The sequence below is a fragment of the Pristiophorus japonicus genome, unplaced genomic scaffold (assembly GCF_044704955.1).
Source record: "Pristiophorus japonicus isolate sPriJap1 unplaced genomic scaffold, sPriJap1.hap1 HAP1_SCAFFOLD_99, whole genome shotgun sequence".
Lineage (NCBI taxonomy): Eukaryota > Metazoa > Chordata > Chondrichthyes > Pristiophoridae > Pristiophorus > Pristiophorus japonicus.
The window spans coordinates 1,812,501-1,827,500 of record NW_027254919.1 but is presented as its reverse complement, the minus strand read 5'-3'; the positions used below and the strand labels follow the sequence as shown (position 1 = coordinate 1,827,500).

Genomic DNA, 15,000 nt, shown 5'->3' with positions numbered 1-15,000 from the left:
ATTTGGACCAAGCATGTCGAAGGCTGCTGTTTGGCAGTTTTGTTGCCTTTGTCATTGATGCTTGATCTGCAAGTCGAGTTTTCAAATCGTGTGTTCAACCGGCAGTGAGCTGTTCCAATCAGCAGAGCAGAAATTAGTTTGTTGTTCAATGCTGCCTTTGCCTGCACAATGTGTGCTGAGATTATCTGTGCAATATGCACTCCGCAGCATGAATAAACGCAATGCCTTTTGAAATGCATGGATTGCACTCAACAAAACGTTGCATTTTCTTTTCATGCCAAGCATTTTGCATGAATGCATTGCAATGCTAACACACGTTTTACCTGGCAAGACTGAAGTACAATCTGTGCTGAACAGTTTGAAACAGAAACAGCTATTTGAGAACCCATAGCCTCAACGGCATCTGTGTGATTTGCTCTGCATCGATAATTAACAGACCGTAAATAGGTGAAACTGACGCTGTGAATGCAAAAATATCAATCCAAAGTGTAATGTTGGAGTTGATTTTGTAGATTTTGAGGAATGTTTCAAATGGGCGACCGTAGTTGATTCCATGGTGAAATGGTGAGCACTCTGGACTCTAAACTCTAGCAATCCTGGTTCAAATCTCAGGGGAGCCTGAATGCTTGTTGTCCCAGCTGCTGGAAATTCAGGTCAAACAAGTAAAAAACTGCAGGTTTGCAGTTTTGTTGCCATGACATTGATGCTTGATCTGCAAGTCGAGTTTTCAAATCGTGTGTTCAACCGGCAGTTCCCTGTTCCAATCAGCAGAGGAAAAATTAGTTTGCTGTTTCATGCTGCATAATGTGTGCTGAGATTATCTGTGCAATATGCATTCCTCAGGATGAATAAATGCAACGCCTTTTGAAATGCATGCAGTACATGGTTTGCACTCAACAAAACGTTGCATTTTCTTTTCATGCCAAGCATCATGCATGAATGCATTGCAATGCCAACGCACGTTTTACCTGGCAAGACTGAAGTACAATCTGTGCTGAACAGTGTGAAACAGAAACAGATATTATGAGAAGCCATTGCCTCAACGGCATCTGTGTGAATTGCTCTGCATCGATAATTAACAGACCGTAAATCGGTGAAACTGACGCTGTGAATGCAAAAAGGACAATCCAAAGTGTAATTTTGGAATTGATTTGGCAGATTTTGAGAAAGCTTTCAAATGTTTTGGCATAGTTGGTTCCATGGTGTAATGGTGAGCACTCTGGACTCTGAATCCAGCGATCCGAGTTTAAATCTCGGTGGAACCTGAATGTTTGTTGTCCCAGCTGCTGAAAATTTGGACCAAGCATGTAGAAGGCTGCTGTTTGGCAGTTTTGTTGCCTTTGTCATTGATGCTTGATCTGCAAGTCGAGTTTTCAAATCGTGTGTTCAACCGGCAGTTACCTGTTCCAATCAGCAGAGTAGAAATTAGTTTGCTGTTTAATGCTGCCTTTGCCTGCACAATGTGTGCTGAGATTATCTGTGCAATATGCACACCGCAGCATGAATAAACGCAATGCCTTTTGAAATGCATGGATTGCACTCAACAAAACGTTGCATTTTCTTTTCATGCCAAGCATTTTGCATGAATGCATTGCAATGCTAACACACGTTTTACCTGGCAAGACTGAAGTACAATCTGTGCTGAACAGTTTGAAACAGAAACAGCTATTTGAGAACCCATAGCCTCAACGGCATCTGTGTGATTTGCTCTGCATCGATAATTAACAGACCGTAAATAGGTGAAACTGACGCTGTGAATGCAAAAATATCAATCCAAAGTGTAATGTTGGAGTTGATTTTGTAGATTTTGAGGAATGTTTCAAATGGGCGACCGTAGTTGATTCCATGGTGAAATGGTGAGCACTCTGGACTCTAAACTCTAGCAATCCTGGTTCAAATCTCAGGGGAGCCTGAATGCTTGTTGTCCCAGCTGCTGGAAATTCAGGTCAAACAAGTAAAAAACTGCAGGTTTGCAGTTTTGTTGCCTTTGACATTGATGCTTGATCTGCAAGTCGAGTTTTCAAATCGTGTGTTCAACCGGCAGTTCCCTGTTCCAATCAGCAGAGGAAAAATTAGTTTGCTGTTTCATGCTGCATAATGTGTGCTGAGATTATCTATGCAATATGCATTCCTCAGGATGAATAAATGCAACGCCTTTTGAAATGCATGCAGTACATGGTTTGCACTCAACAAAACGTTGCATTTTCTTTTCATGCCAAGCATCATGCATGAATGCATTGCAATGCCAACGTACGTTTTACCTGGCAAGACTGAAGTACAATCTGTGCTGAACAGTGTGAAACAGAAACAGATATTATGAGAAGCCATTGCCTCAACGGCATCTGTGTGAATTGCTCTGCATCGATAATTAACAGACCGTAAATCGGTGAAACTGACGCTGTGAATGGAAAAAGGACAATCCAAAGTGTAATGTTGGAATTGATTTGGCAGATTTTGAGAAAGCTTTCAAATGTTTTGGCATAGTTGGTTCCATGGTGTAATGGTGAGCACTCTGGACTCTGAATCCAGTGATCCGAGTTCAAATCTCGGTGGAACCTGAATGTTTGTTGTCCCGGCTGCTGAAAATTTGGACCAAGCATGTAGAAGGCTGCTGTTTGGCAGTTTTGTTGCCTTTGTCATTGATGCTTGATCTGCAAGTCGAGTTTTCAAATCGTGTGTTCAACCGGCAGTTACCTGTTCCAGTCAGCAGAGTAGAAATTAGTTTGCTGTTTTATGCTGCCTTTGCCTGCACAATGTGTGCTGAGATTATCTGTGCAATATGCACTCCGCAGCATGAATAAACGCAATGCCTTTTGAAATGCATGGATTGCACTCAACAAAACGTTGCATTTTATTTTCATGCCAAGCATTTTGCATGAATGCATTGCAATGCTAACACACGTTTTACCTGGCAAGACTGAATTACAATCTGTGCTGAACAGTTTGAAACAGAAACAGCTATTTGAGAACCCATAGCCTCAACGGCATCTGTGTGATTTGCTCTGCATCGATAATTAACAGACCGTAAATAGGTGAAACTGACGCTGTGAATGCAAAAATATCAATCCAAAGTGTAATGTTGGAGTTGATTTTGTAGATTTTGAGGAATGTTTCAAATGGGCGACCGTAGTTGATTCCATGGTGAAATGGTGAGCACTCTGGACTCTAAACTCTAGCAATCCTGGTTCAAATCTCAGGGGAGCCTGAATGCTTTTTGTCCCAGCTGCTGGAAATTCAGGTCAAACAAGTAAAAAACTGCAGGTTTGCAGATTTGTTGCTTTTGACATTGATGCTTGATCTGCAAGTCGAGTTTTCAAATCGTGTGTTCAACCGGCAGTTCCCTGTTCCAATCAGCAGAGGAAAAATTAGTTTGCTGTTTCATGCTGCATAATGTGTGCTGAGATTATCTGTGCAATATGCATTCCTCAGGATGAATAAATGCAACGCCTTTTGAAATGCATGCAGTACATGGTTTGCACTCAACAAAACGTTGCATTTTCTTTTCATGCCAAGCATGATGCATGAATGCATTGCAATGCCAACGCACGTTTTACCTGGCAAGACTGAAGTACAATCTGTGCTGAACAGTGTGAAACAGAAACAGATATTATGAGAAGCCATTGCCTCAACGGCATCTGTGTGAATTGCTCTGCATCGATAATTAACAGACCGTAAATCGGTGAAACTGACGCTGTGAATGGAAAAAGGACAATCCAAAGTGTAATGTTGGAATTGATTTGGCAGATTTTGAGAAAGCTTTCAAATGTTTTGGCATAGTTGGTTCCATGGTGTAATGGTGAGCACTCTGGACTCTGAATCCAGCGATCCGAGTTCAAATCTCGGTGGAACCTGAATGTTTGTTGTCCCAGCTGCTGAAAATTTGGACCAAGCATGTCGAAGGCTGCTGTTTGGCAGTTTTGTTGCCTTTGTCATTGATGCTTGATCTGCAAGTCGAGTTTTCAAATCGTGTGTTCAACCGGCAGTGAGCTGTTCCAATCAGCAGAGCAGAAATTAGTTTGTTGTTCAATGCTGCCTTTGCCTGCACAATGTGTGCTGAGATTATCTGTGCAATATGCACTCCGCAGCATGAATAAACGCAATGCCTTTTGAAATGCATGGATTGCACTCAACAAAACGTTGCATTTTCTTTTCATGCCAAGCATTTTGCATGAATGCATTGCAATGCTAACACACGTTTTACCTGGCAAGACTGAAGTACAATCTGTGCTGAACAGTTTGAAACAGAAACAGCTATTTGAGAACCCATAGCCTCAACGGCATCTGTGTGATTTGCTCTGCATCGATAATTAACAGACCGTAAATAGGTGAAACTGACGCTGTGAATGCAAAAATATCAATCCAAAGTGTAATGTTGGAGTTGATTTTGTAGATTTTGAGGAATGTTTCAAATGGGCGACCGTAGTTGATTCCATGGTGAAATGGTGAGCACTCTGGACTCTAAACTCTAGCAATCCTGGTTCAAATCTCAGGGGAGCCTGAATGCTTGTTGTCCCAGCTGCTGGAAATTCAGGTCAAACAAGTAAAAAACTGCAGGTTTGCAGTTTTGTTGCCATGACATTGATGCTTGATCTGCAAGTCGAGTTTTCAAATCGTGTGTTCAACCGGCAGTTCCCTGTTCCAATCAGCAGAGGAAAAATTAGTTTGCTGTTTCATGCTGCATAATGTGTGCTGAGATTATCTGTGCAATATGCATTCCTCAGGATGAATAAATGCAACGCCTTTTGAAATGCATGCAGTACATGGTTTGCACTCAACAAAACGTTGCATTTTCTTTTCATGCCAAGCATCATGCATGAATGCATTGCAATGCCAACGCACGTTTTACCTGGCAAGACTGAAGTACAATCTGTGCTGAACAGTGTGAAACAGAAACAGATATTATGAGAAGCCATTGCCTCAACGGCATCTGTGTGAATTGCTCTGCATCGATAATTAACAGACCGTAAATCGGTGAAACTGACGCTGTGAATGCAAAAAGGACAATCCAAAGTGTAATTTTGGAATTGATTTGGCAGATTTTGAGAAAGCTTTCAAATGTTTTGGCATAGTTGGTTCCATGGTGTAATGGTGAGCACTCTGGACTCTGAATCCAGCGATCCGAGTTTAAATCTCGGTGGAACCTGAATGTTTGTTGTCCCAGCTGCTGAAAATTTGGACCAAGCATGTAGAAGGCTGCTGTTTGGCAGTTTTGTTGCCTTTGTCATTGATGCTTGATCTGCAAGTCGAGTTTTCAAATCGTGTGTTCAACCGGCAGTTACCTGTTCCAATCAGCAGAGTAGAAATTAGTTTGCTGTTTAATGCTGCCTTTGCCTGCACAATGTGTGCTGAGATTATCTGTGCAATATGCACACCGCAGCATGAATAAACGCAATGCCTTTTGAAATGCATGGATTGCACTCAACAAAACGTTGCATTTTCTTTTCATGCCAAGCATTTTGCATGAATGCATTGCAATGCTAACACACGTTTTACCTGGCAAGACTGAAGTACAATCTGTGCTGAACAGTTTGAAACAGAAACAGCTATTTGAGAACCCATAGCCTCAACGGCATCTGTGTGATTTGCTCTGCATCGATAATTAACAGACCGTAAATAGGTGAAACTGACGCTGTGAATGCAAAAATATCAATCCAAAGTGTAATGTTGGAGTTGATTTTGTAGATTTTGAGGAATGTTTCAAATGGGCGACCGTAGTTGATTCCATGGTGAAATGGTGAGCACTCTGGACTCTAAACTCTAGCAATCCTGGTTCAAATCTCAGGGGAGCCTGAATGCTTGTTGTCCCAGCTGCTGGAAATTCAGGTCAAACAAGTAAAAAACTGCAGGTTTGCAGTTTTGTTGCCTTTGACATTGATGCTTGATCTGCAAGTCGAGTTTTCAAATCGTGTGTTCAACCGGCAGTTCCCTGTTCCAATCAGCAGAGGAAAAATTAGTTTGCTGTTTCATGCTGCATAATGTGTGCTGAGATTATCTATGCAATATGCATTCCTCAGGATGAATAAATGCAACGCCTTTTGAAATGCATGCAGTACATGGTTTGCACTCAACAAAACGTTGCATTTTCTTTTCATGCCAAGCATCATGCATGAATGCATTGCAATGCCAACGTACGTTTTACCTGGCAAGACTGAAGTACAATCTGTGCTGAACAGTGTGAAACAGAAACAGATATTATGAGAAGCCATTGCCTCAACGGCATCTGTGTGAATTGCTCTGCATCGATAATTAACAGACCGTAAATCGGTGAAACTGACGCTGTGAATGGAAAAAGGACAATCCAAAGTGTAATGTTGGAATTGATTTGGCAGATTTTGAGAAAGCTTTCAAATGTTTTGGCATAGTTGGTTCCATGGTGTAATGGTGAGCACTCTGGACTCTGAATCCAGTGATCCGAGTTCAAATCTCGGTGGAACCTGAATGTTTGTTGTCCCGGCTGCTGAAAATTTGGACCAAGCATGTAGAAGGCTGCTGTTTGGCAGTTTTGTTGCCTTTGTCATTGATGCTTGATCTGCAAGTCGAGTTTTCAAATCGTGTGTTCAACCGGCAGTTACCTGTTCCAGTCAGCAGAGTAGAAATTAGTTTGCTGTTTTATGCTGCCTTTGCCTGCACAATGTGTGCTGAGATTATCTGTGCAATATGCACTCCGCAGCATGAATAAACGCAATGCCTTTTGAAATGCATGGATTGCACTCAACAAAACGTTGCATTTTATTTTCATGCCAAGCATTTTGCATGAATGCATTGCAATGCTAACACACGTTTTACCTGGCAAGACTGAATTACAATCTGTGCTGAACAGTTTGAAACAGAAACAGCTATTTGAGAACCCATAGCCTCAACGGCATCTGTGTGATTTGCTCTGCATCGATAATTAACAGACCGTAAATAGGTGAAACTGACGCTGTGAATGCAAAAATATCAATCCAAAGTGTAATGTTGGAGTTGATTTTGTAGATTTTGAGGAATGTTTCAAATGGGCGACCGTAGTTGATTCCATGGTGAAATGGTGAGCACTCTGGACTCTAAACTCTAGCAATCCTGGTTCAAATCTCAGGGGAGCCTGAATGCTTGTTGTCCCAGCTGCTGGAAATTCAGGTCAAACAAGTAAAAAACTGCAGGTTTGCAGATTTGTTGCTTTTGACATTGATGCTTGATCTGCAAGTCGAGTTTTCAAATCGTGTGTTCAACCGGCAGTTCCCTGTTCCAATCAGCAGAGGAAAAATTAGTTTGCTGTTTCATGCTGCATAATGTGTGCTGAGATTATCTGTGCAATATGCATTCCTCAGGATGAATAAATGCAACGCCTTTTGAAATGCATGCAGTACATGGTTTGCACTCAACAAAACGTTGCATTTTCTTTTCATGCCAAGCATGATGCATGAATGCATTGCAATGCCAACGCACGTTTTACCTGGCAAGACTGAAGTACAATCTGTGCTGAACAGTGTGAAACAGAAACAGATATTATGAGAAGCCATTGCCTCAACGGCATCTGTGTGAATTGCTCTGCATCGATAATTAACAGACCGTAAATCGGTGAAACTGACGCTGTGAATGGAAAAAGGACAATCCAAAGTGTAATGTTGGAATTGATTTGGCAGATTTTGAGAAAGCTTTCAAATGTTTTGGCATAGTTGGTTCCATGGTGTAATGGTGAGCACTCTGGACTCTGAATCCAGCGATCCGAGTTCAAATCTCGGTGGAACCTGAATGTTTGTTGTCCCAGCTGCTGAAAATTTGGACCAAGCATGTCGAAGGCTGCTGTTTGGCAGTTTTGTTGCCTTTGTCATTGATGCTTGATCTGCAAGTCGAGTTTTCAAATCGTGTGTTCAACCGGCAGTGAGCTGTTCCAATCAGCAGAGCAGAAATTAGTTTGTTGTTCAATGCTGCCTTTGCCTGCACAATGTGTGCTGAGATTATCTGTGCAATATGCACTCCGCAGCATGAATAAACGCAATGCCTTTTGAAATGCATGGATTGCACTCAACAAAACGTTGCATTTTCTTTTCATGCCAAGCATTTTGCATGAATGCATTGCAATGCTAACACACGTTTTACCTGGCAAGACTGAAGTACAATCTGTGCTGAACAGTTTGAAACAGAAACAGCTATTTGAGAACCCATAGCCTCAACGGCATCTGTGTGATTTGCTCTGCATCGATAATTAACAGACCGTAAATAGGTGAAACTGACGCTGTGAATGCAAAAATATCAATCCAAAGTGTAATGTTGGAGTTGATTTTGTAGATTTTGAGGAATGTTTCAAATGGGCGACCGTAGTTGATTCCATGGTGAAATGGTGAGCACTCTGGACTCTAAACTCTAGCAATCCTGGTTCAAATCTCAGGGGAGCCTGAATGCTTGTTGTCCCAGCTGCTGGAAATTCAGGTCAAACAAGTAAAAAACTGCAGGTTTGCAGTTTTGTTGCCTTTGACATTGATGCTTGATCTGCAAGTCGAGTTTTCAAATCGTGTGTTCAACCGGCAGTTCCCTGTTCCAATCAGCAGAGGAAAAATTAGTTTGCTGTTTCATGCTGCATAATGTGTGCTGAGATTATCTGTGCAATATGCATTCCTCAGGATGAATAAATGCAACGCCTTTTGAAATGCATGCAGTACATGGTTTGCACTCAACAAAACGTTGCATTTTCTTTTCATGCCAAGCATCATGCATGAATGCATTGCAATGCCAACGCACGTTTTACCTGGCAAGACTGAAGTACAATCTGTGCTGAACAGTGTGAAACAGAAACAGATATTATGAGAAGCCATTGCCTCAACGGCATCTGTGTGAATTGCTCTGCATCGATAATTAACAGACCGTAAATCGGTGAAACTGACGCTGTGAATGCAAAAAGGACAATCCAAAGTGTAATGTTGGAATTGATTTGGCAGATTTTGAGAAAGCTTTCAAATGTTTTGGCATAGTTGGTTCCATGGTGTAATGGTGAGCACTCTGGACTCTGAATCCAGCGATCCGAGTTCAAATCTCGGTGGAACCTGAATGTTTGTTGTCCCAGCTGCTGAAAATTTGGACCAAGCATGTAGAAGGCTGCTGTTTGGCAGTTTTGTTGCCTTTGTCATTGATGCTTGATCTGCAAGTCGAGTTTTCAAATCGTGTGTTCAACCGGCAGTTACCTGTTCCAGTCAGCAGAGTAGAAATTAGTTTGCTGTTTTATGCTGCCTTTGCCTGCACAATGTGTGCTGAGATTATCTGTGCAATATGCACTCCGCAGCATGAATAAACGCAATGCCTTTTGAAATGCATGGATTGCACTCAACAAAACGTTGCATTTTATTTTCATGCCAAGCATTTTGCATGAATGCATTGCAATGCTAACACACCTTTTACCTGGCAAGACTGAATTACAATCTGTGCTGAACAGTTTGAAACAGAAACAGCTATTTGAGAACCCATAGCCTCAACGGCATCTGTGTGATTTGCTCTGCATCGATAATTAACAGACCGTAAATAGGTGAAACTGACGCTGTGAATGCAAAAATATCAATCCAAAGTGTAATGTTGGAGTTGATTTTGTAGATTTTGAGGAATGTTTCAAATGGGCGACCGTAGTTGATTCCATGGTGAAATGGTGAGCACTCTGGACTCTAAACTCTAGCAATCCTGGTTCAAATCTCAGGGGAGCCTGAATGCTTGTTGTCCCAGCTGCTGGAAATTCAGGTCAAACAAGTAAAAAACTGCAGGTTTGCAGATTTGTTGCTTTTGACATTGATGCTTGATCTGCAAGTCGAGTTTTCAAATCGTGTGTTCAACCGGCAGTTCCCTGTTCCAATCAGCAGAGGAAAAATTAGTTTGCTGTTTCATGCTGCATAATGTGTGCTGAGATTATCTGTGCAATATGCATTCCTCAGGATGAATAAATGCAACGCCTTTTGAAATGCATGCAGTACATGGTTTGCACTCAACAAAACGTTGCATTTTCTTTTCATGCCAAGCATGATGCATGAATGCATTGCAATGCCAACGCACGTTTTACCTGGCAAGACTGAAGTACAATCTGTGCTGAACAGTGTGAAACAGAAACAGATATTATGAGAAGCCATTGCCTCAACGGCATCTGTGTGAATTGCTCTGCATCGATAATTAACAGACCGTAAATCGGTGAAACTGACGCTGTGAATGGAAAAAGGACAATCCAAAGTGTAATGTTGGAATTGATTTGGCAGATTTTGAGAAAGCTTTCAAATGTTTTGGCATAGTTGGTTCCATGGTGTAATGGTGAGCACTCTGGACTCTGAATCCAGCGATCTGAGTTCAGATCTCGGTGAAACCTGAATATTTGTTGTCCCAGCTGCTGAAAATTTGGACCAAGCATGTCGAAGGCTGCTCTTTGGCAGTTTTGTTGCCTTTATCATTGATGCTTGATCTGCAAGTCGAGTTTTCAAATCGTGTGTTCAACCGGCAGTTACCTGTTCCAATCAGCAGAGTAGAAATTAGTTTGCTGTTTTATGCTGCCTTTGCCTGCACAATGTGTGCTGAGATTATCTGTGCAATATGCACTCCGCAGCATGAATAAACGCAATGCCTTTTGAAATGCATGGATTGCACTCAACAAAACGTTGCATTTTCTTTTCATGCCAAGCATTTTGCATGAATGCATTGCAATGCTAACACACATTTTACCTGGCAAGACTGAAGTACAATCTGTGCTGAACAGTTTGAAACAGAAACAGCTATTTGAGAACCCATAGCCTCAACGGCATCTGTGTGATTTGCTCTGCATCAATAATTAACAGACCGTAAATCGGTGAAACTGACGCTGTGAATGCAAAAATATCAATCCAAAGTGTAATGTTGGAGTTGATTTTGTAGATTTTGAGGAATGTTTCAAATGGGCGACCGTAGTTGATTCCATGGTGAAATGGTGAGCACTCTGGACTCTAAACTCTAGCAATCCTGGTTCAAATCTCAGGGGAGCCTGAATGCTTGTTGTCCCAGCTGCTGGAAATTCAGGTCAAACAAGTAAAAAACTGCAGGTTTGCAGATTTGTTGCTTTTGACATTGATGCTTGATCTGCAAGTCGAGTTTTCAAATCGTGTGTTCAACCGGCAGTTCCCTGTTCCAATCTGCAGAGGAAAAATTAGTTTGCTGTTTCATGCTGCATAATGTGTGCTGAGATTATCTGTGCAATATGCATTCCTCAGGATGAATAAATGCAACGCCTTTTGAAATGCATGCAGTACATGGTTTGCACTCAACAAAACGTTGCATTTTCTTTTCATGCCAAGCATCATGCATGAATGCATTGCAATGCCAACGCACGTTTTACCTGGCAAGACTGAAGTACAATCTGTGCTGAACAGTGTGAAACAGAAACAGATATTATGAGAAGCCATTGCCTCAACGGCATCTGTGTGAATTGCTCTGCATCGATAATTAACAGACCGTAAATCGGTGAAACTGACGCTGTGAATGCAAAAAGGACAATCCAAAGTGTAATGTTGGAATTGATTTGGCAGATTTTGAGAAAGCTTTCAAATGTTTTGGCATAGTTGGTTCCATGGTGTAATGGTGAGCACTCTGGACTCTGAATCCAGCGATCCGAGTTCAAATCTCGGTGGAACCTGAATGTTTGTTGTCCCAGCTGCTGAAAATTTGCACCAAGCATGTAGAAGGCTGCTGTTTGGTAGTTGTGTTGCCTTTGTCATTGATGATTGATCTCCAAGTCTAGTTTTCAACCGGCAGTTAGCTGTTCCAATCAGCAGACTAGAAATTAGTTTGCTGTTGAATGCTGCCTTTGCCTGCACAATGTGTGCTGAGATTATCTGTGCAATATGCACTCCGCAGCATGAATAAACGCAATGCCTTTTGAAATGCATGGATTGCACTCAACAAAACGTTGCATTTTCTTTTCATGCCAAGCATTTTGCATGAATGCATTGCAATGCTAACACACGTTTTACCTGGCAAGACTGAAGTACAATCTGTGCTGAACAGTTTGAAACAGAAACAGCTATTTGAGAACCCATAGCCTCAACGGCATCTGTGTGAATTGCTCTGCATCGATAATTAACAGACCGTAAATAGGTGAAACTGACACTGTGAATGCAAAAATATCAATCCAAAGTGTAATGTTGGAGTTGATTTTGTAGATTTTGAGGAATGTTTCATATGGGCGACCGTAGTTGATTCCATGGTGAAATGGTGAGCACTCTGGACTCTAAACTCTAGCAATCCTGGTTCAAATCTCAGGGGAGCCTGAATGCTTGTTGTCCCAGCTGCTGGAAATTCAGGTCAAACAAGTAAAAAACTGCAGGTTTGCAGTTTTGTTGCATTTGACATTGATGGCTTGATCTGCAAGTCGAGTTTTCAAATCGTGTGTTCAACCGGCAGTTCCCTGTTCCAATCAGCAGAGGAAAAATTAGTTTGCTGTTTCATGCTGCATAATGTGTGCTGAGATTATCTGTGCAATATGCATTCCTCAGGATGAATAAATGCAATGCCTTTTGAAATGCATGCAGTACATGGTTTGCACTCAACAAAACGTTGCATTTTCTTTTCATGCCAAGCATTTTGCATGAATGCATTGCAATGCCAACGCACGTTTTACCTGCCAAGACTGAAGTACAATCTGTGCTGAACAGTGTGAAACAGAAACAGATATTATGAGAATCCATTGCCTCAACGGCATCTGTGTGAATTGCTCTGCATTGATAATTAACAGACCGTAAAGAGGTGAAACTGATGCTGTGAATGCAAAAAGGACAATCCAAAGTGTAATGTTGGAATTGATTTGGCAGATTTTGAGAAAGCTTTCAAATATTTTGCCATAGTTGGTTCCATGGTGTAATGGTGAGCACTCTGGACTTTGAATCCAGCGATCCGAGTTCAAATCTCGGTGGAACCTGAATGTTTGTTGTCCCAACTGCTGAAAATTTGGACCAAGCATGTAGAAGGCTGCTATTTGGCAGTTTTGTTGACTTTGTCATTGATGCTTGATCTGCAAGTCGAGTTTTCAAATCGTGTGTTCAACCGGCAGTTACCTGTTCCAATCAGCAGAGCAGAAATTAGTTTGCTGTTTCATGCTACCTTTGCCTGCACAATGTGTGCTGAGATTATCTGTGCAATATGCACTTCGCAAGAGGAATAAAAGCAACGCCTTTTGAAATGCACGCAGAGCATGGATTGCACTCAACAAAAAGTTGCATTTTCTTTTCATGCCAAGCATTTTGCATGAATGCATTGCAATGCCAACGCACATTTACCTGGCAAGACTGAAGTACAAGCTGTGATGAACAGTGTGAAACAGAAACAGCTATTTGAGAAGCCATTGCCTCAACGGCATCTGTGTGAATTGCTCTGCATCGATAATTAACAGAGCGTAAAGAGGTGAAACTGACGCTGTGAATGCAAAAAGGACAATCCAAAGTGTAATGTTGGAATTGATTTGGCAGATTTTGAGAAAGCTTTCAAATGTTTTGGCATAGTTGGTTCCATGGTGTAATGGTGAGCACTCTGGACTCTGAATCCAGCGATCCGAGTTCAAATCTCGGTGGAACCTGAATGTTTGTTGTCCCAGCTGCTGAAAATTTGCACCAAGCATGTAGAAGGCTGCTGTTTGGTAGTTGTGTTGCCTTTGTCATTGATGATTGATCTCCAAGTCTAGTTTTCAACCGGCAGTTAGCTGTTCCAATCAGCAGACTAGAAATTAGTTTGCTGTTGAATGCTGCCTTTGCCTGCACAATGTGTGCTGAGATTATCTGTGCAATATGCACTCCGCAGCATGAATAAACGCAATGCCTTTTGAAATGCATGGATTGCACTCAACAAAACGTTGCATTTTCTTTTCATGCCAAGCATTTTGCATGAATGCATTGCAATGCTAACACACGTTTTACCTGGCAAGACTGAAGTACAATCTGTGCTGAACAGTTTGAAACAGAAACAGCTATTTGAGAACCCATAGCCTCAACGGCATCTGTGTGAATTGCTCTGCATCGATAATTAACAGACCGTAAATAGGTGAAACTGACACTGTGAATGCAAAAATATCAATCCAAAGTGTAATGTTGGAGTTGATTTTGTAGATTTTGAGGAATGTTTCATATGGGCGACCGTAGTTGATTCCATGGTGAAATGGTGAGCACTCTGGACTCTAAACTCTAGCAATCCTGGTTCAAATCTCAGGGGAGCCTGAATGCTTGTTGTCCCAGCTGCTGGAAATTCAGGTCAAACAAGTAAAAAACTGCAGGTTTGCAGTTTTGTTGCATTTGACATTGATGGCTTGATCTGCAAGTCGAGTTTTCAAATCGTGTGTTCAACCGGCAGTTCCCTGTTCCAATCAGCAGAGGAAAAATTAGTTTGCTGTTTCATGCTGCATAATGTGTGCTGAGATTATCTGTGCAATATGCATTCCTCAGGATGAATAAATGCAATGCCTTTTGAAATGCATGCAGTACATGGTTTGCACTCAACAAAACGTTGCATTTTCTTTTCATGCCAAGCATTTTGCATGAATGCATTGCAATGCCAACGCACGTTTTACCTGCCAAGACTGAAGTACAATCTGTGCTGAACAGTGTGAAACAGAAACAGATATTATGAGAATCCATTGCCTCAACGGCATCTGTGTGAATTGCTCTGCATTGATAATTAACAGACCGTAAAGAGGTGAAACTGATGCTGTGAATGCAAAAAGGACAATCCAAAGTGTAATGTTGGAATTGATTTGGCAGATTTTGAGAAAGCTTTCAAATATTTTGCCATAGTTGGTTCCATGGTGTAATGGTGAGCACTCTGGACTTTGAATCCAGCGATCCGAGTTCAAATCTCGGTGGAACCTGAATGTTTGTTGTCCCAACTGCTGAAAATTTGGACCAAGCATGTAGAAGGCTGCTATTTGGCAGTTTTGTTGACTTTGTCATTGATGCTTGATCTGCAAGTCGAGTTTTCAAATCGTGTGTTCAACCGGCAGTTACCTGTTCCAATCAGCAGAGCAGAAATTAGTTTGCTGTTTCA

The 15,000-nt window shown here is 41.6% G+C and overlaps 11 non-coding genes across 11 annotated transcripts; all 11 read left to right on the top strand.

The window, feature by feature from the left end:
• The first annotated feature begins 1,193 nt into the window (after positions 1-1,193).
• Positions 1,194-1,265, top strand: trnaq-cug (transfer RNA glutamine (anticodon CUG)). The gene has a single exon. It is a non-coding gene; the product is annotated as a tRNA-Gln (tRNA).
• A 1,221-nt stretch (positions 1,266-2,486) lies between these two features.
• Positions 2,487-2,558, top strand: trnaq-cug (transfer RNA glutamine (anticodon CUG)). The gene has a single exon. It is a non-coding gene; the product is annotated as a tRNA-Gln (tRNA).
• Positions 2,559-3,779: 1,221 nt separating this feature from the next.
• Positions 3,780-3,851, top strand: trnaq-cug (transfer RNA glutamine (anticodon CUG)). Its single transcript has one exon. It is a non-coding gene; the product is annotated as a tRNA-Gln (tRNA).
• Positions 3,852-5,071: 1,220 nt separating this feature from the next.
• trnaq-cug (transfer RNA glutamine (anticodon CUG)) lies at positions 5,072-5,143 on the top strand. The gene has a single exon. It is a non-coding gene; the product is annotated as a tRNA-Gln (tRNA).
• Positions 5,144-6,364: 1,221 nt separating this feature from the next.
• trnaq-cug (transfer RNA glutamine (anticodon CUG)) lies at positions 6,365-6,436 on the top strand. The gene has a single exon. It is a non-coding gene; the product is annotated as a tRNA-Gln (tRNA).
• Positions 6,437-7,657: 1,221 nt separating this feature from the next.
• On the top strand, positions 7,658-7,729 carry trnaq-cug (transfer RNA glutamine (anticodon CUG)). The gene has a single exon. It is a non-coding gene; the product is annotated as a tRNA-Gln (tRNA).
• Positions 7,730-8,950: 1,221 nt separating this feature from the next.
• On the top strand, positions 8,951-9,022 carry trnaq-cug (transfer RNA glutamine (anticodon CUG)). Its single transcript has one exon. It is a non-coding gene; the product is annotated as a tRNA-Gln (tRNA).
• Positions 9,023-11,536: 2,514 nt separating this feature from the next.
• On the top strand, positions 11,537-11,608 carry trnaq-cug (transfer RNA glutamine (anticodon CUG)). The gene has a single exon. It is a non-coding gene; the product is annotated as a tRNA-Gln (tRNA).
• Positions 11,609-12,817: 1,209 nt separating this feature from the next.
• On the top strand, positions 12,818-12,889 carry trnaq-uug (transfer RNA glutamine (anticodon UUG)). Its single transcript has one exon. It is a non-coding gene; the product is annotated as a tRNA-Gln (tRNA).
• Positions 12,890-13,471: 582 nt separating this feature from the next.
• Positions 13,472-13,543, top strand: trnaq-cug (transfer RNA glutamine (anticodon CUG)). Its single transcript has one exon. It is a non-coding gene; the product is annotated as a tRNA-Gln (tRNA).
• Positions 13,544-14,752: 1,209 nt separating this feature from the next.
• Positions 14,753-14,824, top strand: trnaq-uug (transfer RNA glutamine (anticodon UUG)). The gene has a single exon. It is a non-coding gene; the product is annotated as a tRNA-Gln (tRNA).
• Positions 14,825-15,000: the final 176 nt, after the last annotated feature.